The sequence below is a fragment of the Neopelma chrysocephalum genome, unplaced genomic scaffold (genome assembly GCF_003984885.1).
Source record: "Neopelma chrysocephalum unplaced genomic scaffold, ASM398488v2 Primary Assembly neopelma1_42, whole genome shotgun sequence".
Classification (NCBI taxonomy): Eukaryota; Metazoa; Chordata; class Aves; order Passeriformes; family Pipridae; genus Neopelma; species Neopelma chrysocephalum.
Window position 1 is genome coordinate 15999838 of NW_020897700.1, and position 23846 is coordinate 16023683.

A 23846-nucleotide genomic window follows, 5' to 3' on the forward strand; every position below is an offset into this window, starting at 1 on the left:
TTCAGGATCCCAAGTGGGTGGAAGACTTTTTGGAAGGAGAGTTCTCATACCTGCATGTGTGGTCTTACTGATCCAGTTTTATGCAAAATCGTTCTGCAGATAATAGGAAACAATTTAACACCCGAATACTTCCTTTGGAAGGGAGAAAGGAATGTATTTTGATATGGTGAGTAGCCATGCCAGTGTCTTAAAATGGTGAAGCAAAGCAGCAATAATTGAGGCTGATGTAGCTCCATTTTTTATTTTATTTTCAGGGAATAAAAATTGTTATTACAAACCTGAATAGGTGAAATCTCACTAAGAAAAAGAATATGAATAAGGTAAGATAAAAATTGCAAATATGAATGAAAACATAACTGCATATAGCTGAAAATTAAAAGAATTTTTAAACTAGTGACAGAAGGTGAGAGAAGAATTTTGAACAGTTTTATTTCCTTTTAATTATTTATCAGAAAAGAAGAAGAAATACATAACAAGCAGTAGAACTTTGGAGAATCTCTCACATTTTGATCTTCAGGTCATATACCATGACCCAGAAAAACATGAGAATTAATAGTTTAATCTGCTTGAGTGAGCTCCATAATACAGAGGTATCTCCTTAATGTTTTAATCATGATGAAGGTGATGCTTGCATACATGTGCCCTTATAGCAAGATTTGACAGTCTTCAGTCTTTGTAATGGACCTCTCTGGAGAAGCCCAAGGCTTGTACTACCACTCCTTCCACAGTGCAGCTCAGACCAATGTTTTATTTAATTTCTAGACATGCCAATCAAGCACAATTTGTAAAAAAAAAAAAGTCTCTATGTCCTCTTTCTATTCTTTCTGTCTCGTAAGACCACAGAGGCATAGTTTAAATCAGCCTGGAATGGTTTGTTCTGGTGATGAAGCCCTTATCAAGACAGGTAAATAGATGTATCGTGCTTCAGGAAATTGGGTCTAAGCTAGATGTTTCATTTTGGTTTATATTGACAATCCGACTCTGGCCCGCCACCTGAGCATGCTGCCTCAGGACGTTAGCTTGTTAAGGTATCTAAGCCGTTCAAACTTATTTTCAAACACGACATGAGAATCATGAGATGCATGTTGTCCTGTGCCCCCTCCCGTTCCCCGCCCCAATCTTCTCCGTGCTGAACTAAAGGCTTTGAGATGCCATTTCTGCACAGCTCTCTGAGGGGAGGGGGAGAATCTAGGCGACCACTCCGGTTTTTAATGCGAAGGGAAATAAATCTGCAAACAACCTCTTTGCCTCTCCTCGCCCAGGGATTCCACGCGCGATTTCTATACTTGTAACATATTGATTTTTAAGGCTATTTCACGAGAAAAGCAGAAACGGGGAGAGGAGGAAAGGAGGCGAATCCCCTGGCGTGAAAGGTCTGACCACACGGCTTTTTCCCACGTAGTCGTTTCCATGCGAGCGGCCGCGGGCGCAGCCGCCCCTCCCGACACGGCAGGGCCGGGGGCAGCGGAAGGGCGCAGGGTGACTCCTCCCGCAGTACCCGGGGGTCTCCGCATGCCGCGGCCCCGCTGCCGGCGGAGCCTGGGCGGGGCGGCCCGGAGGGGTGACATCATGGGGCGGTGCGGGGGGCGGTGCGGACGGCGGTGCGGGGGTGGTGGCAGTGGCAGTATCGTGCCGGGCGGGAGACGGGATGGGGCGCAGGGTGCATCCCGGCGGGAGTCCGACCCGCCGCCCCGGCAGCGGGCTCCCCGCGGCACCTCGTCCCGCCGCTGGTGAGTGCGCGGGGGGCGGCGCGGCTCGGCCCGGACCGGTGGCGGCGGGGCACCTGCTGGGTCCCGGGTACGAGTGCTGCTTTTTTTTTTTTTTTTTTTGGGTGGAGGGAGTATGGGTAGGGCTTGGTTGGTTGGTTTGTTGGTATTCTTTTGTTTTGTTGTGGTTTTGAGGTCTTTTTTTGGGAGAAGCGCATCAGGGCACCCGCGCGGGCTCCTGGTGCTGCCCTTGGTCCCCCCGGGTGGTGCCGGGTGCGGGAGGCACAGGGCGAGAGTTCCCGGCAGATCCTGGGCTGGTTTGGCCGCTCCGTCTGGCCGGCGCTTGGGCAGCAGCGGCCCCGGCTACTCCGGCCCCTCGGGGGCGATTTCACACCCTCCTCCGCTTGACACCACCGTAAATGCCGCTTTAATGATCAGGGCTTTCTGAGTAAGTGTGGCATGTCGCGACAAGAGGGAACGCGGGTTTGAAAATCCTGGCGTGGGAACGCGGGCGAACCTGGCCTTTGTTTGTAATCATTTTTAAGTGATTTCTTTTTTAGTTGATGCTCCGTATGTGGGAGGGGGGATAGAAGTACCAGCCTTACAAAAGGGGACGCTGAAAGCTGTGGAAATGTGGACGAAGTTGTTCAGGTTCCCAGTGTTGTCAGCATATCTTGCGGAGACTCACTGGCCGAGGTTTTTCTTTATCTGGCAGTTCTCACTTTTCCTCTGTCGCTTATAGTTTGCCCAGACTTCTTGGGAGCACAAGCATAAAATGCCTTCTCTCACTTCTTCCCCGTCTTCTTTTTCCTTGTGTTTGCAAGTTGTGGCCAGGAACGAATTGAAAGGAGGGAAACACAACCTTATACTGTAATGTGTTTTAAATTGTCTTCATTGCCTAACAGAAAGGTAATGAACTGCCTTGTATTTCTCCTTCTCTGTTTGAAATACTGCTAAGTTCAATTATCTTACTGTGTATGGATGGAGATCTGTAAATCTGATAGTTATTGTAGTGTGTTTTCTTAAATCCCTGTGACAGTGCATGGATTGAAATAAATAGACAAACTGATGTACTACTTGAGAGAATGAGCTTATCTTGCAGAACATTTCCTTTTTAATATTGAGCAGCTAATATGTACTCCACCACAGCACTTCATTAAAAAGTTGGGAACTAATTAGCTGTTTCTTACAGCTAGAGTTCCCGATTTTAATTAGAGTTCCTGTCTTCAAGTTTAAACTGATTAAAGCAATGCCAATGCCACCCTGGTTATTTTCAGTATTTGTTTAAAAAAAAGGAAAGGAAAAAATTAGTAGTTTTAAGCTCTTTAAACTTCTTGTTGAAAAACAAACCCTTCTGTTTGGGGTTCTGTCGCTGAGTCTCCTGGGTGTGGGGTGTGAGGAGATGCATGCTGTGGGTATACTGTGTTAGAGAGAGGAAAGAAACTAATTAATGGCAATGAAACTCACAAGTTTGCTGTTCACTGGGTATTGGTTTCAATGAGAAAAAGACAATTCAAAAAATAAAACTGAAATGTGTTAAATAACAAAGATAGCAGTGGAACCTATGAGGACTCAAGTGAATTTCCCGATATTCAAACCACATACAAGGGTGTGTTGGAGGCAGTGATGGCAGTTCCTAATAATGGTAAAAACTCTACTATTGTCTAATATTACTGACCAAATATCTCATGCAAACTTACATAAAGTTGAAATGATGTATAAATATTGCTCTCCATTATGTCCTGTATTAATCTCATGTGCAATGTGCATATTTTGTTCTGCTGAAGAACAGTTACTTGCAATAGGCTTTAAAAAAAAAGAAGCAATGTATGGCTCATTTGTGGGTACTCTGCTATATTTTCAACAACTTCTTTACCCTTTTTAGGGGTTTGAGAGGTTTGCAAATTGATAATTCCCGAGGGAGTTATTATGCTGATTAGACTTGCATAGTGTCTTTATTCTGAATATTTCACAGCACTGTTGACACTCTTTATGGGAATAGTTTAATGGTTTTCTCACATTGCTAAGTACTTGTGACAAGATTTAGCAGTGGGTGCTTTAAAATACAAAAAAATGAAAATTTTCTTTTGGAAATGCACATGAAATGAATGACACCCTTTTAAGGTGCATGGATGGGACAAACCAGCAGTTCTTGAAACTCTCCTATAGGCTGACAGCTGACTTTGACCTTAACTCTATGAACTTGTTTCCTTTCAATGTTCGATCCAGGCAGCACTGTGATAATCCTCATGTTCTCTTGGCTTTTCTGGCATTTAAAGGATATTATTATTGTTATTTCATGGGGACTGAATTCTGTGCAAAAAAAACTTGTTTGCAAACCCCTTGGTGTTAATTTGATGTTGCTAGATATTTGTGTTTAAGGTGCTTAAATTCTCTGGTGTTAGGTGTGCTGCCAATAAAACCTATATAGTCAAATCTAAGTAATTGTGACTAATTTTCCTGTATGTTTGTTAACTACCACACACATCAACTAATATGATGTCAGCATGGATAATGAGATAAACCGTCTTCTGTATTTTTATATTTGATGTGGGATTTCTATATGTGACTGCTGCAATTTTTAATGTCCTCAGAATAGCTGTCTGACTTAGACAACTGGCTTTTCTCTTGTGGAGGAAGCAAGTTCATGTACTAGGAAAACCTATGAGCAAAAGTGAAAGCATTTATTAGATCTTTAGGAGACTTTATTAGCTAAACAGTCCTGGGAAACCTCACATATGATCTAAGAGGAAAATGCCCCAAATATGTATTATACATTTCCATTGGAAAGGGCATGGAATCATAGATTGGTTTGGGTTGGAAGGCATCTTAAAGATCATCCAGTTCCAACCCCCCTGCTGTAGTCAGGGACATAATGGGAATTGGAAGTTTGGGAAGCATGGGAATTGGAAATTTCTCTGTAGTCTGTGGAGTCTTATTGGAACGGTCTAGCTATGAGTTGATATATCTACTAGTAGTCTTTTCCCAAGACTACATCTCCTTGTAGTTTTGGTCCTTTTCTCCTTTTTCAATTCTCTCTGGTTTCTGCTGCCACAGCCATGCTGCTGCCAGATGCCTCTTTAATGTTTTTGCTGACTGTTTGCATTACTGCCTTACCCCTTCTGGGTTTTCAATTTTGATTTTTTTTGGGGTTTTTGTAAGTATATTATACGTTCCTTAATCAGGTAGATTTGCTAATTGTGTCCCTGCCTATGGCATCGGGGTTGGAACTAGGTGGTCCATGTCCCTTCCAACCTAAATCATTCTATGATTCTATGTAGCATACAAGACAATGAAATTATATGCCTTGACTTGAAAAAAATTAGGATCTTTAAAGAGAAACATCTTGTTATGTGAAATTAAATCTAGAATAGCCTCATCATCTTAATAGCAATGCAAATTCAAATAATGACTTAATAGAGGAACTTAAACCTTTAATATGATGAGAATAACCTTGTAATTATCAGGGTTAATGAGGTGCATTCCTTTAAAGCTAAGAGAGTGATCACAGGCCAGAAAAAAGGATGTCTCTTCTGCTGGATAGTATTTTTCCAATTCATTGGTAAATGAAAAGGGGATTTTGTTCCAGGAAGGTGTGTGATAATACAGCAATTTATATTAGATTCTTCAGGAAAGAGAAATAAACACCTATTTAAAAAGTAGACTTTATGATGCAATTAAAGCAATTTGAAATGGTAAAATAACTTTACCTGTTTTTGTGTATGCATTTTGATGGCTCAATGCCTTTTTCTTTCTCCAGTTTCATTGGCAACTAGGCATATGCTGAAACTTAAATCTCATTAATTAGAGTTCTACAATTTGAAAGTAGTAGGGATTTTGATAACACTGCATTATTCAGTGTTGTTTCACAGCTCCCTTGGGTATTTCAATACTTCTTGTAACTTGCCTTCTATGGAATGATTTTTGGAGTACAGAGTCATTAAAGGTGCTTTGAGTGATTGTACTGCCACGGTGCTATCCTGTTGGGTTTAGGACAGGTGTACGAGATAAGTCCTATAATGAGTGTATTGTGAGAGGCTTTGGCAATGCTGAGCTGTGGATGGGTATAAAGTTAATATCAGACTACGTAATTATCGAAAAACAAAATTTCTTATTTTACGGTGAAAATGATACTATATTTATAGTTCTTTTATAATCTTACAAAATGAATGTTTTTGTATGAGGAATGTGGCTTTCAAGGTGTTGAAAGCATTTCTAGTACCTCATGTGTAGGAAGAGTTTTAATGTTCCTGCCTGGATTTTATCCCACTAACTTTGCTTGTCTGTTACCAGATTTCTTCACAAGAATGTCTTCCAGAATTGACTCATCTATGCTTGTCCCTATGACATGTGAGCATGCCTACTTTATGACAGTGGTGGAAGGTACAGCACAACATGAAACCTTAGCTTGTTAGCTGCTATCCTGTACTAGCTTGGCTGAACTCTATGTTTTGGAGTGGGGTAGCTGTATGTATTGCATGCTTGGTGTGTCTGTCTGCACAGGCAGCACTGAGCAGGTGGTTAGAGGCAGTGGTTCTTTCTGAGTCAGCAGAAGTGTTCTGTGAATATGTACCCACCCACCCTGTATAAGAAACAAACAAAGAAAGAAGAGCAAAGAAACTGGAGCTAGATGCAGCTGTTACTGGAAGTTGGAAGATAAGATAAAATAGAAGTGCAGTTTTGTTCTATGTAAGCTTTTCTTGATATATTGCATGGCATGGTAGGAAAAGTGGTGTCACTGTAGGTTAGCTGTATGCAATCTTGAGAATTTTCTAACTTGGGGAGGATCTGGGGCCATCCGTCTGAACTTCCATAGAGCTAACTTCAACCTATTTAAAGACCTACTTAGAGGAATCCTTTGGATTGGGGCTCTAGAAAAGAAGGGTGTCCAAGAGAGCAGGTTGATATTCAAGCATCACTTCCTCCAAGCTCAAGACCATTATATCCCCATGAGCAAGAAATCAAGCAAAGGAGGCAGGAGACCTGCATGGAGCATCTCTCTTATGAGGAGAGGCTATGTGAGCTGGGCCTGTTTAGAGAAGACTGAGAAGGGATCTCATCAATACATATAAAGATCTCAAAGGCAGGTACCAAGAGGATGGTGCCAGACTCTTTTCAGTGGTGCCCAGTGACAGGACAAGGAGTAATGGCCATTAACTAAAACACAGGAAGTTCTACCTACACGTGAGAAGGAGCTTCTTTGTATTGAGGGTGGCAGAGCCAAGGCAGGGGGGTTGGACTAGATGATGTCTTGAGGTCCCTTTCAATCCTAACTATTCTGTGATTCTGTGAAGTAATAGCTTGATAATTTGATAAAACGTGAAACAATTGTTAAAACTTCATCTTAGTCATTGCGAGCACTTTTGCAAAGGCAAGCTGCATGACCTCAAGTTGCCTTTATTTCACTTATAGCAGTGTGGCTGTGCCTTGTAGACAAAAAATAGTAGTCCAAACTCTCAGACATAAGTAGAATAAAATATGTAACTTAAGTCTGGAAGATTAAGAAGGGTACGATGTACTGGGAATGTTTCTACAATTGCCCACCAGCAACTGAAATCAAAGTTTGGTCTATTTGTACCTCCAAATTGACTTTCAGGTAGACAAAATTAGATGTCAAACATGATTTCTGCAAAAAGGATATGTTAAATTTGACTGTATTAAAAATAGTGGGCAACGTGGGACATGGTGGAAAACATGGGGTGCAAAATACTTCATAACACTGAACAGTTTAAGTACTTCTACAGGGGAGTTTGACAATCTAAAAACCAGAAGCCTGTCTGTTAAAGGTAAAAAGATAATAGCTCTTTCATAAACTCTTGCTAGAGTGAAGAACTCAACTTTGCAACTTTATATGGTTATGCTGAAGTTGATAAGGTGGATGACTTAAGGTAGAGCAAAGCCTAAGAAATTAAAGTCTCACAAATTGTATTTTTCTGCAACCACACACAGAGGAGAAAGGGAAAAGAAACAGATAACCCTTGAGTGTTTTCTTGATAAGTTTATTGCATGAACAGTCTCTTGCACTTTGTAACTTTTTTCTAAATTTTTTGAGCCTTTTGAACAGTATTCATAGTAATAGTGTACTGATTTCATTCTGTCCTCCTGTGAAAAAACTTTAGTGCAAACCCTGTTTGGTCAGTGTTTCAAAACAGCCCTGTTTTATTAAGTAAGAAGATGTGTTTTGCTTTGAAAGAGAGTGATATTACAAAGAACAGATTTTGGCAAGTGGGAAGAACTCTGATGAGAAGTGACAGAATGTGTAAGGGGCAGTTTTTATCCCTACTGAAAGGGTGATTGAGAAATTTAAAGAGGAAATGATAAAAAGAATTTTGTGGAGAGGAAGAGAAAGGTAAGATTATTGAAAATGGAGAAAGGCCTAAGCAGACTAGAGGAAAACAAACTGCTAAAATCTGAGATGGTGTAGGGTGGAAGTGAAAAGGAGAAGAGAAAATATCTATGATAAGAGAAGATTGATAGAAGTGGGTGAAATGATCTGAGTGGAAAAGTAATGGAAAAAGAAACAGAACAGAGATATGGAATGAAGGATGATGATCACTATGTGTGAAATGGGAAAAGAAAATATTGTTTTAAACATCTGCTGTGTTTAAAATTTCAAAAACCTTTTCTTCCCTTGTGCTAGGGGAAAATATCAGGCCAGTTCTGCAGTCTGAGAGGGTGAGACTGCTGCAGCTCCATGCCCCATGTCCAACCAGCAGCCAGGCTGAACACATATTCCCAGTACACATGCACACAGGTGAATGTGCTCCTCCACCCGCTCCAGGTGCTGCACTGCAGACACATGTTCCCATGGCACAGCCCAGGCTGACCCTTGCAGCCACTTGCCCCAGTCTCTCCGGTGGCTGTCAGTCCCACCCCAGTTGCTGTGCTCAGCCCCCTGTGCACACATGCAGAATGAACAGAGCGACTCACCCAGAAAAGAGCTAGAAGGGATTTAATAAGCAGATAGGACAGACTATACCGATCGGGGAGGCAGTGCATAACCAGGCAAGTGACTCAACCAGCAAAATATTTGCATGCAACTGGCCCTTTTTATCCACTTACTCCTCTATTTTCTCATGCTTGTTCCTCCCCAAATCATGTAAATCCATCTCTGTTCCTGTCTTTCGCTCCTCCTGTAAACATCCTATAGCAAGTCCTGTGCAATCCCCGAATGCCCTCCCCCTACGTCCCATAATGTGTCCCACACCCCTGGGCACTCACATGATGGCTTTAACACCTGAACAGTGTGACTGAGGCTCTCCTGTCATAGCCCTGGGAAGAGTCTGGATGAAACCTCCCTTCCTTCAAGTACCTAATTTGTGTTTCTGCCTGTCATTCTGAAGCCCTGTAGTCCTTGGGGCTTGTAGAGAGAGTTCTCTAATGAGCTGATTGCTCCTGTTGAGGACCTGAGAGAAGATGGGCAAGGTATTATTTGTGTTCCCCTACCTGCCACTGTCTCCCTGTGCTCCTTTGTTGGGGTGAAAATGAGTTTTTATCATATAGTTTAACCATATACAACCATCTTCATTTGCTTATTGGAATTTTACAGAGTAAAATGATGATAAAAATATTTTGTTAATTAATATGTGGGAATGAAAAATATGTAATTGTTTTAGAGTACATTCTTGCTGCCTCCTTGTTTGGTTTTATGCTGTGGAATACAAATTGCATGACATGTGAAATCTAGTCAAGTTAGATTTTTATTTTAAAACTTGGAAGGGATTATTCTTCAGTTAAAGGACTAGTCAGTAGCAATAAGCTATAGTATGGTTTACAACATTACTTAAACATCTGTGAGGAATCCAGATAATGATAATTGTTAAAAAACAAAAAACAAGGGAGTGCTTTTGATTGCCTGTGGTGATGTTGTACCTAATGGAATGGAACTCATTTTTTCTCCAGAATTGCCACCAGTATTTCTGTATTTCAGAACTTAGGCTACCTCTAAAGGCTGTAACCATTATAATTACTTCTTTTTAAACCACACTTAAGCATATGTGTATTCTGCAGAGCCATCATTAAGATACACTTGAACTCATGAAAGAACGATTGTATTCATCATAACAACTGAGTTTTCAGTGCCTTAGGACTGGAGTCAGGAGCCTGCACAGAGAAACTATCAAGCTGAGTTAGACCCTGCAAAGGGTATTGGAGTAAGGAGCACAAAGTTCATCAGATGTGTTTCCAAGAGTGGGAATGGGAAACATTAAAAGTCTAGGTTTGTCTAAAAACTTCACTGTGTACCATGTTTTACAGAAGTAATTCCAGTTGCCTGCAGGAAAAGACGTAGAAGTATGGAAATGGAAATTAAGTTGGAATCTGAGTGCAGATTGGCTGGGAAGTGGAGCGGCTGGCTAATTAGGCAGTGACAGGTACACAGGGTAGTGTACTTTTTTGTTGTGGTTTTTTTTTTTGTTTGGTTTTTTTTTTAAGGGGAAAAAGTTAATCCAGGGAATTGCAGGATTATGGTTTTGACATCAGTGTTAATCAAGTTCTTAAAGTGCTTTTGTAGGAAGGGGTATTTCTGTGTATAATAGTTAAAGAAAATTAGAAAAAGGTATTAGGAATTTATCGAGGAGACTGATACTGTAAGGAAGTGTGACTGATTAAGGGCCCCTTTGCCTCAGCTGTGCTTATACAGCTGTCTTTATAGCTAAACTGTAAATGAGATCAATTTTGTTTTTAAGAAACAAAATGTAGTGTCAACCTTTTTTGACTTGTATTATGTCATTATTTGGAAGCTTGACTTCTATGGTAAGATGAAATGGATAGAGTAAGTACTGTATAAATGTGTGGGGATAATCACATGGAAAGAATTACTTGGAATGAGACAATGCTGATAGGAGAGGAAATAACCATATTGGCTGTGCATAAATTTACTGTAGAAATTAGAGGTTGTAATCAATAGAATAGTCTCCCAACTGAAGGTATTTTATTTCAAACCATATCTTACTGCGTTAGAATCTGAGATTCATGAAGAAGTTTTCATAAAGATCATGAGATGCCTGTCAGAACAAGGAACTAAATTCATGGAGCAAGGAACTCTTTTTCTGTAGTATTTTCCTAAAATAAAGATAAAGTGAACCAATATAGTAAAAGCATATCTGACACCAGATGCGGCTTTCTGTCCATGGTGGTGTGGGGAGAGGTTTTCAAACAAAAGCAACCAGTTCGAACAACTACAGCAAAGTGAAAACAATTTGGAGGTAACAGCATTTTCCTTAGAAAGGCAATGGAAATTTTAACATGTAGAAATGTTAAATTGCTAAAAAAAAACTAGAAAGGAGCTTTCTTGGGTAAAGTTCTGAAGTAGATAGTTGAAATGGTAGTTTAAGAATGTGATAAATGATGAATACTCTTCTTTTATCCTAATCATCTATTTAAAGTCAGCATTTCTTGATATATGACATTGGTCATTGTTACTTACACCTGTTGCTGGGCTTTAAACTCCCTGTGTGATGTCTGCCAGTCTTTTGAGTAGAAATTTTTGAAGGTTTCAGCAAGGTCAGAGAGCTGAGCTGTGGGGCAAAAGATAAGTGTCAAATGCAGTTGAAAACTTAACATACTGATGCTTCAAGATAGGGCCCTTGAAACAGAATAGGTTGATTCTTGTCTGAGGAATGAGTTTCTCCCCTTCCTCAGAAGATTTAATTGCTTGTGGAAAATAGTAAACCTCAAAAACACCTGTTTTTATGCTAGCAAGACCTACACTTTATTGACTAAAACCTCTGTAAAATTTAATGGCTGGGCCAAAGTGGGATTACTCTGAAATCACAGATGCGAGTCATTCAGTCTGTGGGAGATGAGGATATTGAGCAGCCCAACTGACGCTGTTTGCTGCCCAGGAGCTCTGGAAGAGAAAGCTGCTTAGAAGTAAGACTCCTGCAAAAGCAAAACTAGGAGGAGAAAATAACAGAGAAGGGAACAAACCCAGAGAGATGAATGCATGAAACCTGAGGAGTCAAACTGTAGGATGGGGAAGTGATATTCAGAGTCTAGGCTAGAAAAATGGTATGTGCTAAAAAATAAGAATTGATCTGGTAGGATGTGATTCAGATAAGGATACTAATGAGAGAGCATAATAAGGAACTAGTTAACAAGAACATCAGCTCAACACAGCGTGTGTGGTTTGAGATGGTGAAGGCAGACAGGCAGGTGTGCCCAAATGAAGCCAGGTTGCTGTGCTAATGTGACAACAGCGTAGACAAAATGTCCCATTGAGTCATTGATCACACAGGTGATACCACCTCATCACTGTTACCTACTTTGGCTATTACAGCAGACCCCAGTTGCTCTGCAGGTTTCTTTGGTGTTTATGAGTATGTATTACAGATGTGTATAATACCTTTTTCCATACCTTTTGTCTGCCTTCCATAGAACCGTTGCTCAAAATTTTGATGTGCTGGAGGTAAATCAGAGCTGTATGACATTTTTATCTGTAGAACTCTCACCTCATTTTATACTACACAGTGAATACACAATAGGGGAAGAGGGTTTTTTGTAGTTAGGCAGCTAAATGTTGCCTGGGATATATGGCGTATATCCTTTTCTACCCACATAGGTCCTGTTTGATGCTAGACCTATTTTTTATTTTTTAAAGTTTGTTTATTTATTTATTTTTAATTTTTTTTATTTGCAAATGTGTATTTTCACTGTGTTATTCTTCTCGTTTTCTGGATGCCTGATCTGAAAGTGAGGATCTGATCTGCAGAAGAATTAGATGATTAGGAATTTTAGTGCTTACTTGCTGTAGAGACTGTACAGCTCTATGTGTTAGTGTCTGGAGATATTTCTGAGCCAGGTATCATGTCTACATTTAAAAATGTTCGGTATTATTCAGGAAATGACATTACATTATAATGGGTACCTTTTGGTTTAGCAAATTTGTAGAAGAGAATTCTACTCTCACTTTTAATAATTTAGCCTCAGACTTAGCTTCCTGCTTAAATATTACTGGGGAGTAGTGTGAAGCTTACTTCAGTTCTCTTTCTGCTTCACTCTGTAGTGTTGTGGTCTCCATAGGACTGCAGCTGTATGAGTTCTACTTTTATTCCTCTGAAATAGTCATTATAGAGCTGGAAGGTTGTCCATGCCTTAATGCCATGTTGACTGTGCAGTTCCATAATGGTGCTTCACGCATTATGTTGTCTGCAATTCCCTGTGCAATCGTCGCAGTTGTTGTGCATTACTTTAAATGTACAGAAGGAATGCAGATGCTTTACTGGAAATGGGAAAAAAAAAATCTGTTTTTTTCCCTCCAGATATTAACTTTTCCATTTCACCTTTAGTTAAATAAGAATTGAAGCCTATTTTTGGATCTCTAAATTACAACTTTATGCCTCACTATCTCTACATAATACTGTTAAAGCGTGCAAAACTTCGTTATTGCAAGGGCAGTGAATTATGCTCTTCTGTGCTGACAAACTAGTAAGAATTATGACAGAGGATGTTGTTTTTTGGGCTAATAATAAAATCGTTTATTTCATGAAAGAACAAATAATATAACAGATATCTGAGAGCATGATCATTAAAATTGTCTGAGGGAAAGGTTTCTTTTCTCAATGTTACAAACAAAAAAAAATAAAAATAGGAATAAAAAAGCTGTTTAAAGTATAATTAATATCCTGTGTGTTATTTGCATTTTAGGATTATTTAAATCACTTTCCAAGGGGGAAATGTCAGGAAATAAAACAGATGATGCCTTGCAAAATTGACGGAGAAACTAGGCAACTTCCGGTAGCGTTCTGGGAGAGCACCAGTCAACCAACAGATAGATCCCTCAACTTTATAGAAATACAAATGGGTTGACTATTAACATCTAAACAGCTATATACTACTCCTGCTTGACTTTTTCTCTTTATTTCTTTGGAACACAAAGAGATTAATAGTGTTTTGTGATCACAAAATATGTTATAGAAATAAATTAATTTATGGTAAGTTGTTGTGGAAAAACATGTCCTATATTTTCTTAAGCTATTTATAAAGTAATTTTTTAAGGAAAGATTTTAAAAAATAATTGAATAAGTTTATAATTAAGAGAACAAAGGGATAATGTGGGCTTACTTGCCTAGGCTATAAAATGTTGACATGAAACAACATCTTTCCTAAACAGGCACATTTAACTTAAAATTCAGGATCTGTTTTCTTTGATATTAAAAAAAAAAACCCAGAACTGCAGTTATCCAATTCTCATCCATCTTTTTTCTTTTCCCCTTGGTAGAATGATTTCTGCAGCTTGTGTTTCATAAAATAGTGTTAAGCAATGCTTATTATAAGCCAGGAAGCCTAATGAAATATTTACACGAACACTTAACTAACAGACATAACTTTTAAGATTTAACAGACCACCTGCTCTGCAACTGAAATAGAGCAATGCTGTTTTTGAAACTAGTTAGTTATTTATGGCCAAGGAAACATCCTGGGTAGAGCTCCCAGAAAGTTGTTTGCTCATCCCATTAATTCTTTTAAACCTTTAAAAAAAATTACTTGACAAACCATAAGGCTTCCAGAAGAAAAAGAAGAATGGGGGCGGGGGGGGGGGGGAGAAGGAAGAGGAACAGAAAGAGAAACTGGTAAAGAAATGCAGTCTAGAGTAGCATTCAAGAGTACATTCTTAAAATAGGTCAAATCTTTTGCATCTCCAACTTATTTTAGTAATTGACTAGCTTATCACATTGTTCTTCTCCCCGTATTCAGAGCTGCTTGTGCTCTGCCTTCAGTCCAGAAGCTGCATAATGGTCTGTTACTGTGACTGTTACCCAATTTGCTGGCTCTTTTTCACAAGCCTGATCAGCAAAAACACAGCTAGTACCAGCTCTGGAGTAGTTTGTGTATACTCGTCCATGTAGATGGTTTTTTGTGGAGGGGCACGTGCTAAACAAAAGTAAACCCCAGCCATTGCTGTGATTAGAAATATCACCAGTTTAACTGCTGGCATCTTTCTTCCAGCTATGGAAATCTAGGAGTAGACAGGCATATCAAAATGTTTTTGACTGTATCTGTTCTAGCAAAGACTTTATCCGAGTGAAATAGATACATCTTTCAAGTATAACATCAGATAGCAACTAAATGCAACATTTTGCCTTACAGGGGTGAGTTTTCCTTGTCAGACACAGTTGCTACACTTCCATTTTTGCATTTAAAATTGTTATCAAGTTTGTTCAGTCTGTGACAGTCGTATGGCCTTTCCTCTGTGCTTGTCTCTAGAATGAGATGAAATGAGATACAAGGAGTTAGGAGTCAATGCTGTTTCAACAGCTTTCATACAACACGTACCCGTTTCTTTATAAGTTCACCTGCTCAGACAGGCAATTAGGAAAAGCTTCAAAATCTGAACAGTCACATGGGTTGAAAGACTCCAAAGAATTAAATACCCAGATATACACTCTTGACAAATTAACTCTTAAGCAGTAAGTGTGGAATTACAAACAAACTTACATATTCATATTTTCACTCGGGTTGGCCACTTCTGTTGTGAATACAAAAATGAAATAATTTTTTTTCTGGCAAAATGAAAGTAATTGTTCTAAACTAGACCTGAGAGGGCTGATCTTTTTCACAGGCAAGGAATGTAAAATATCCTCCTGCTAGATCAATTTTTTTTTTTTTTTTAATGCTAAAGCAACGAAGAGCATGGCTTCCATTTTTTCAGTTGGCTGATGGTTACCCCTACTGTCATGTAGCTACTATATTAGTACGACATATAGCAGTAATTACATGATAGTAGTAACCACGGGGGAAAGGTTAGCTGTCACACTCTGCAGGACTGTACAGGTAGTGCTATAAGTGGCTGCTCTTTCTCTTGGTGGACAATTGTAGTGTCCTCAGCGGACAAACACACCAAGCCTTTCTCAAGCTTTGAGGCTGGAATAAACAGGCACAAACACCATGCATCTTACAGGACATGATTAGAATGTTTCCTGTCTTGAACTTTGTTATGCTGAAAAAGTGAATATTCTGCCACAGCTCTCATTACTACTGCGTTAAGCAAGGTCTGGTTTTGACAATAGTCCAGTTGAACTAACTTACTGCTTATTTTTGGCATAATATTCAAACTGTTAGACAGCAAGTGATTTTCTCTGGCTTTCAGTCAACATTTTTAGCTTAGGCTTTGTCTTTTGTCCTGTAGCGAATGCTATAAGGATTGCAGAACTGGCAGGTACTGCAAGAATTTGGAAATAACAGAGGCTGTTTCAGGTAGCAAAACAGTTGACAATTGTGAACATTTCTGCCAGGAAACATTGCTTCCGAGTTAGGGAATGTTCTGTAACAAAAAATCCCCTTAATAGTTATATTTCTAGGTTGGAAATCGTTTGACTGAACCCATACCTTGTAAAGAAAGCAATAAAAAATGGTTAATTAGAGTTTTTTGAAAGATTTAAGTAGAGCTGGTGGTCTAATCCCCTTTCTGCACATCAGTGTTTGTTTACTTACTGGAGGATTTTAGAATCAATTTAATGTTCATTGAGACTCACCTACTTTTGCCTTGATTTCATCTTTCTACCATTATTTTGGGTCAGAAGATATCTTCCTTCAAACTAAGTCCTCTTTCCTAATTTTGTTAGTTTAGGTACTGTATAGTAATTAGTTGTATTTGTTGAGAACCTATGTTCTCAGTGGGAAGCATTAAATGTGAAGCTTGCTTGTTAGCTGTTGGAAGTGTGCATAGTTGATAAACAGTTGCTGCACAGAATACTGAAAACATTTTCTTTATGGAGAAGGATTCCCTACCTACATATCAGTATTGGTGTTGTGGAAAGTCCTGAGCACATAATCGTCTCTCTGGTTCATGGCCAAAATCAAGACAGAGGAGGCAAATGCTGTAAAGGCAGGAAGTAAAAGTATTCTATATGAGGAAAAATATAAGCTGTTATCCATAAAGATACTGTGTGTTGGTATTTAATTATCCCTTGGAAACATTCCCATATGGTACATTGTCATAATGAAAGACTGAAACCTACAATTTATGGGATAACGGAGAATGGTCTTTGCTGATAGACATCAAGAAAATAGAATTTAGATAAACTCAGCTCCTGGCCCTGCGCAGGACAACTTCAAGAATCACACCATGTGCCTGAGAGCATTGTCCAGATGCTGTTTTTGATGGTCATCAGCTTTTGGCTTCTTTGCTGGGATTTCCAGGAATGACAGTTTGTGCTGTTTGTGATGGCTTGACTTACCTTTGCTAATCTTTTTTAGAGATCTGTAATATATATATCAGGGTTGGTATGAATGAAGTAGAAATGGTGTGTTTAGCCAACAGAAACAGCAGAAGCATTAAAAGAAAAGAATACTTCATTTGGGTCAAGACCCTCTGGAAGAGCAAGTGGCTTGTCAGTGAAAGCTTGTTATGTGCACTAGTACTTCTCCTATGTGCCCAACAGACTAAACAGGCTATAGACCATATTCCAAATAAAGAAAAACAGAATAGGAAACAAACTGGCCTAAGATTTATGGAGATTTTAGGGTTTTGGTGTGGAGGATCACCCCACAATTGCTCCTGGCTCCTAAAAGCTATGAAGATCTGTCCAAGAACTGTTTTGTTGTTGCAAGTTCAGAATAAAGCCAGAAACATTGTGAGGATTTGATAGCTGGTGCCTCTTGTCCTTTTTGTCGTGCACAAGTGATCCTGGCATCTAGACAGACGTGTCACTTGTGGGTAGGTGAGTTTGAGATTGGGAGTGAATGAAATCTCTGGAAGGATGAGTATGAGTGGAATATTTTCAAATTAATATCTTCTCCTTTTGTAAGAGCTGATGTAGAAATTTGCTGCATAGCTTTCCCTACTACCCGTTTTATGCTGAAATGAAACCTCTGTCCAGTCATAGACTGGAACAGCCTTCCATTTCCTTGTCAACATGAAAACTGTTGGTAGGGTTAAGAGGTGTCAAAGGAAGAAACAGGCTAAACCAATTAATGGTTTAGAAAAGTCTTGTGTATTACCAGAGTACTAAAATTTAGACCATAATGAAGAATGAGTCAGAGGGAAGGAAAAAGACTGGATGGGGTTTCTTACTGAGTATCTTGTATTAATTAGACAATTTATTTTTAATATAAACATCTCTTTTTATTTTTATTGTAATATATCAACATTATCAATAATTGTAAATTAATAAAATTAAATTTTAAAATAGTATATCAGTATATCAACACCAATAATAATTATTTTTAATACAGGCATTTTTGAATGGTTATACAGGATCCCCAAAGGTACCAGCATCCTTTGATGTGATTAAGAAGCTTTGGGAGTGCAGGAGGCTGTTTGACCTTTGTCCTCCTTGGCTATTTCAGCACCAAAATGTGGCATTATCACTGTTGGGTTCCTTTTTTTCTTAAGAGATGTATTATCACTGATGTTATTTTCAGAGGAGATAATAAGCAGAAAATATAGAGAACAAATAGGAGGCAGTAAGAAGAAACTATTTTTATAGAGTTCAGGCAGTTGTCAGGAACAAGCCTGGTAAGCAAGAGGTATTTTGCAAGCCAGAAGAATAGCCGTATGGCACATGCTATATTTTTGTGAAGCGCCTTTTCAGACTGAAGAATGTAGGCATGAAGATAAACATTTGTACTTCTGTAGTTGAACATGTGTTATATCAGTATATGTTCAAGCTTATGCAGCAAACCAGTGGGAAAGACTGCATAAGAGACAAGTAGACTTGCTGTCTAGCAGTTTTGTTTAGGTTTTTTGTAGAAGATGTTGTTATTTACATTTTATTTATTTCGTATCTTTTTTTAATGTTTAGTAGACTATAACATGTTACTCCTTGTGCCTGGAACCATGTTGTTTTCCAGGGCCTTGTATATAGTGTAATTAACTCCCTAGAGTGAAAGAGGGAAATTCTTGGATGTGCTACTTGATAAGAGCTATGCAGACCTGTAGGAAGAGTAGAAAGAGAAACAGCAAAGTACCTGATTGCTTTCATGTGTCCCTACAGCTTGGCTGGGGAAGAACCTATGTTGTTAAATTGAGCAATGCTTTAAAACAACCCCCCAAACTTTCCTTATCTTATTCTCTAATCTTTATTGGAAGCCTTTAAAGTAATTATGACTTTTTGTTTTGGCTTTTTGGAAAAAAAAATCATGATTCATTAAGCTTAATGGGTAATGATACTGAGTTGCAGACATACTGAATGTTTTTTAAGACATCTTTTCCTAAATGTTTAGGTAGCAAACCTGTGACTTGTTTTGTGTGCTCTTTTTGAAGTGACACGATTGGAAGCCATGCGGTAATTTCACTGTATTAATACTTTATTTGGATTTTATTGGTTTGGATTTCCTAATTTCTGAGGGGGAGTGCAGCTGAACCAATGAGCTGGGAATAGCAAGAAAATAATGCCTTATTTCATGTTTACAGAAGTCACGCCTCAGGTGAAACCATTGTCTTTAATTTACCTGTTGAAAGAAGTGGTGCGTTAGAAGGGTTAACCTTTGACTCAAACCTAGAACTAAAGTCTGTCTAATGAAAAAGCTGCTAGAAATGAAAGGTCATACAAAATGCGATGAATTTTTGAACTCTTCAAGAATGATTTCTCCAAGTACTGTGATTCCCTGTTGATTTGCCTAACCAGAGAGACATTTCTGTCACTGTTCACTGAACACAGTTTTACTCATCATCTCCATGCAAATATAAAAATTCTAAGCAGAATACAGCTTATGGAAACAGCAAACAGCCTAAACAAATGGTCTGTTTGATTCCTTATGAAGTATGTCAAATTGGGTCAAAAATTTTATCAGCTTGAATCAATTCAGTAACAGCTGACCTTGGATATATTATTTTCCTTCCTGTTTCTTAGCAACAGGAAACTTTTGTGCAGGATGGCTGCTTAATACCCTATTCTGTTTTGGAAGCTTTTATACCTAAAGAAGAACAGATGGTCTAAGGAAATTTTATTTGTCACAATCAAGATAGGGCATACCTATAGATTATTTTTTTCTCATTTTATTGTCCTGCACTTACAATTACGAAGTATTTCCTTGATGGTTGTAAAAAACTTTGGTCAGGAACAAAGAATAAAAGTAACAGTCTTCAGATGCTACAGGTTTGGTTTTCTGTTTTTTGTTTTTTTTTTAAAGTCATGATGCTTAAAAATACATGTGCTCTTACATCTGTGATTGCATTCATAATACAAAGGGGGAGAATATGTATAATTATATCCTGTAAGTGATGAACTGTTCTTGAATAAATGAAGAAAGCACTATCTACAATGTGATTTTGTTCACTGGCATTTGCTTAATCACTCTCAAAATCTATCATGTGATGTGGTTTCCTTTCTCCTTTTTTACAGATTCCAAAGGTTCTTTACATTTCAGTGTGAAGAATCTTTTTAAAAGGTTACTTTTATGTGACTTAGTGTTCACATAAATATGATGAATCTGTAGCTTTTAAACACTATGTTGCAACACAGAATAAATAATCTTGGTTGTTTTTCTAATGGTGTGAAATTTCTTCCAAAGAAGCAGGTTAAATACTTGCAGGAGACTGGATAATCTTGATTTTTTTTTCTACATTAACTAAAGTAAGTATACAGCAGCCTTGATTATGACTTCATTACAGGCACCTGTGATTAAAAGAATAAGAAGACATGTTCTCTTCTAATTCTTTCTCAAAGTGCTCTCAAAGTGTGTAGTACCTTTCCTTTCTTGTTCCTGAAGTTCCTCATGCAAAGAGAAGTAGCTTCTCTCCATCACTTAGTTGCTATTTTAAGAATCATCCTGTAATGATGCTTAGAAATACCTGACAGGGAAGATGTCTGGTTTTCTGTGATTTTTTGTTTTGTCATGGAGAACAAGTCTTGACATGCAAGTTCTGATTAGCAGGTAGAGCTTTTTTAGCTGCACAGTGTGATATGAGACTGTCTTCCATCATGAAACCTCCTCAACATCTTATGTCCCTATTGGATATTTCTGTGTTGTCATAGGGCTGTCATGGTTTAGGAACAGCGCTCCCTAATTTAGTGTCCCCCACTGAGACTTTTCCAGCCATACACTGCTCACTCGCTCCCCTCCTGTCCACTCCCCCTTCCCGATCCAGGGATGGGATTGAGAATTAGAGGCACAAAAAGGTAAAAATTACTGATTGAGATAACCAAATTTACTGGAAACAGCAATGAGATAAGAAAACAAATAGTGACGGCAACAATGCTAATAACAAAAGTGTACAAGGAGAGGATGATCTACATGCAAAAATGCTCACCAAAGCCCAACGTGACATGACCACAGCCAGTGGCACCCCACCCCGATCGCTCTGTCTGCTATGCTTGCTCCTGAATGAAAACCATGCCCTTTCTTTGTGGAAGTGAGAGAGAGTCCCCTTTCCCTGCCCCAGGCCATGACATAAGATGGTAACTAATAACACAATGTCTTGGACACACCCCCTCCCCTGATCTGGGCCTGAACTAGGACAGTTGTGAGCTACCATATTTTAAGAGTTAGCCTAGAAATATTTCTACTTGCAACTTCTGCTTGGTGCAAGAAAAGAGAATGTCGTCTTTTTTTAGTTCTACTAAAGTAAAATTTTTCTGACTTCACACATTTTCACATGAAATATTTTGAAATGCAACTGAAGTGTGGAACTTCACTATCTCTTTTACACCTTCAGAGAGGAGCTCTTCCATTTTGTTGTGCCTCTTTTTCTTGTATTTTAATTGGCTGGGCTGAATAAAATCTGGAGGTTTATGTTTTGACATATTCACCCTCATCCACTCCCTCTTTTCCAGATTTTACATAAAAATTAATTTGAAGCCTAAAACAAGCTCATCCTCTGAAAACAATAAAACTCTTTGCATAGGCATGTTTTGTGTCTCCCAGTGAATCCTTCCAAGCCTTGAGTCTGTTATCAGTCATACATCTGGTGATGGCATGTTTGATCCAGAGAAGAAAGAGGTATGTTTTGAAGTGTCATTACTGTGGCTGCAGGGAGTCTCCAAAGAAAAGCAGGAAAGAAAGAGAGAGAAAGTGAAAGTAGGAAATATTTTGTTTTAATTTTTTTCTTCTTTCTGTCATCTTTCCCATTATGTTTTACAAGGAATGATAGCAAAATATGTCTTTTACTAGGTACTTCATCTAATGTTAAAAATAAGCTTTGGTTCTTGAGATCTTTAATGGAAAATGGTCACATGAAGCTACTTGAATAAGTGAATTGCCTAGTACATTATCTTGCTCTTCTGTGGTTTTGTCTTTCTGAGAGTTAGCTCATTAATGAGAGGAAAGGTGATGAATCTCTAGACTGTTATTATATCTGGCTCTTTTATGCAGAAATGATAGCCCTCCATATTTTGCTCTTTGTATGACTAAGAAGATCAGTCTAGGAAGGAAGAACTCTTCAGTCTTAGTGGAGTATTTTCACAAAGCACATATGTGAACTTAGAAGGGCTGAAAAAGTAAAAATTGGAAGGATTTTTTTTTTTTTCCAGAAAAAAAGACCTCCCTTATTTTTTTTTTTTGAGTTAAAATTCTTTATGAATGTTTTATTGTGTAGTACTCAAGCACATCTGAATAGTGTGAGTGGCAGTGAGCATGTCTGCTCATCTGTTATGTTCACTAATAGATCTTCATGTTATTTAACTGAATCTCAATAGTTGCTGAAGGAGTTCAGGATTTTGAGTGGTTCAAATCACATATTAGTTGAGAATTTAGTTTGATCACTGTGAGTGTTGCTAGAACTGACTACTAGTGAAATCAAGTTTGATTGTGTTTTTCAAAAAATGATTTCTTGCTGGGACAGGTGGTGTTTCTTTTCTTTCTTCCCTTTTTTTTTTTAATTTTTAAGTAAAGCAGCAAATTTGTGCCATTTCAAAAGGCTTGACAGAAGGTGTGAGTGTACTTGAGTTATGAACTATGTAGAAGAACAAACTCATATCACTATAACTGTCCAACACAGATTACTATTTCCTGTTACATCAGTCTCTAATTGTATGTCTCTTTCTAAGGCACAAGATAAATCTTTTATAGACACAGGGTCCTCATTTGACTATGACAAGTGATGGATGGGCTCTCACCTCTTGGTTCACTAAACTTCAGTTCCTCCTTTTCCTTTCCTGTTCCTCCTCTTTCTGGTCTTTCTCAGTCAATTAAAAAAACCCAGAAAACTCCCCAAACCAAACAAACATTAAAAAAAAGGCCAAAAAAATTACACCTAAAAAACCACACAGCCCCCACCCCCAAACAGAACACAACCAACCAAGCAAAACTCCCCATAACAAAAGAAATAACCCCCTAAGAGCATATTAAAAGTCTTGCCCGTTACTATTAAGATAAATTCAAAATTAGGAGATTGCTGCTGCATGAGGTTTACAGTTTAATTTATATCAATGCATAAACTCAAAGCAACCAGATCAAAATGCTAAAGAAAAGGAGAATATGGGTTGATATCACTGTAGCATCTAGAGCACATTCATTTTCTTTTCATGCATTCTATTGCTCTTTAAACATGTTTATTCCTAAGGTGACCCTTTCTTACTTTGCTTATTTTAGATTTCTTAATCAGGAATATAACCTACTCCCACTACCCTCTATAAAAATAACCTGGTGGTGTCACAGTTCACTTCTGAATTTGAAAAGCTGGATACCATATGTAATCCATTGTAATATAACTCATCTGTCACATCCAGTTTGACTAACGTACCTTGGCATCTGTTAACAGATGACATCTTGATAGATGTCATCATGCATGGAGTTTCAGATTCTTAATTCATGCTTCATTTTTCTGTATCAAGCAGACAAAACTTAGTTTGGTCTTGTTGAGCATTTTGTCCAGAAGAGCAAATATAATACTAGTAATGTCAACAACAATAATGAAAAAAGGATCCACTTTATTGATGCAGGTATATATATTTTTTTTTCTGAATTCAAGTTCTAATATGTTCTACATTATTTGAACTCAGTGTAAGCAAATATTGTTTTATCAAGCTGTTTGTTATTCCAGATGTTTCATAATTTGGTTTTAACCCCCACCACCCCCAATTCTTCTTTTCATTCTTACATCAGCTTATTTCTGTATTATTGTCATCCCACATCATGTAGCTTTTCCCCTTGTAAACATTTGCAGATTTTTTTCTTGTTGTTCAATCTCAAGTTTAGCCAATCATGAATTCTTTGCAGGTACTCATACAATATGATCTTGCATTGTTATTTAGGTAA

The 23846-nt window shown here is 38.4% G+C and overlaps 1 protein-coding gene across 4 annotated transcripts in view; it reads left to right on the top strand.

The window, feature by feature from the left end:
* Positions 1–1624: 1624 nt before the first annotated feature.
* The window catches only part of MARCH1 (membrane associated ring-CH-type finger 1), a 229943-nt gene continuing 207721 nt past the window's right edge, over positions 1625–23846 (top strand). For 3 of the 4 annotated variants that reach the window (XM_027676782.1, XM_027676790.1, XM_027676789.1), the window contains exon 1: positions 1625–1730. The gene's annotated coding sequence lies outside the window, so the exon portion shown is untranslated. The remainder of the gene's footprint in view (positions 1731–23846) is intronic. The other variant, XM_027676783.1, reaches the window with a different exon arrangement.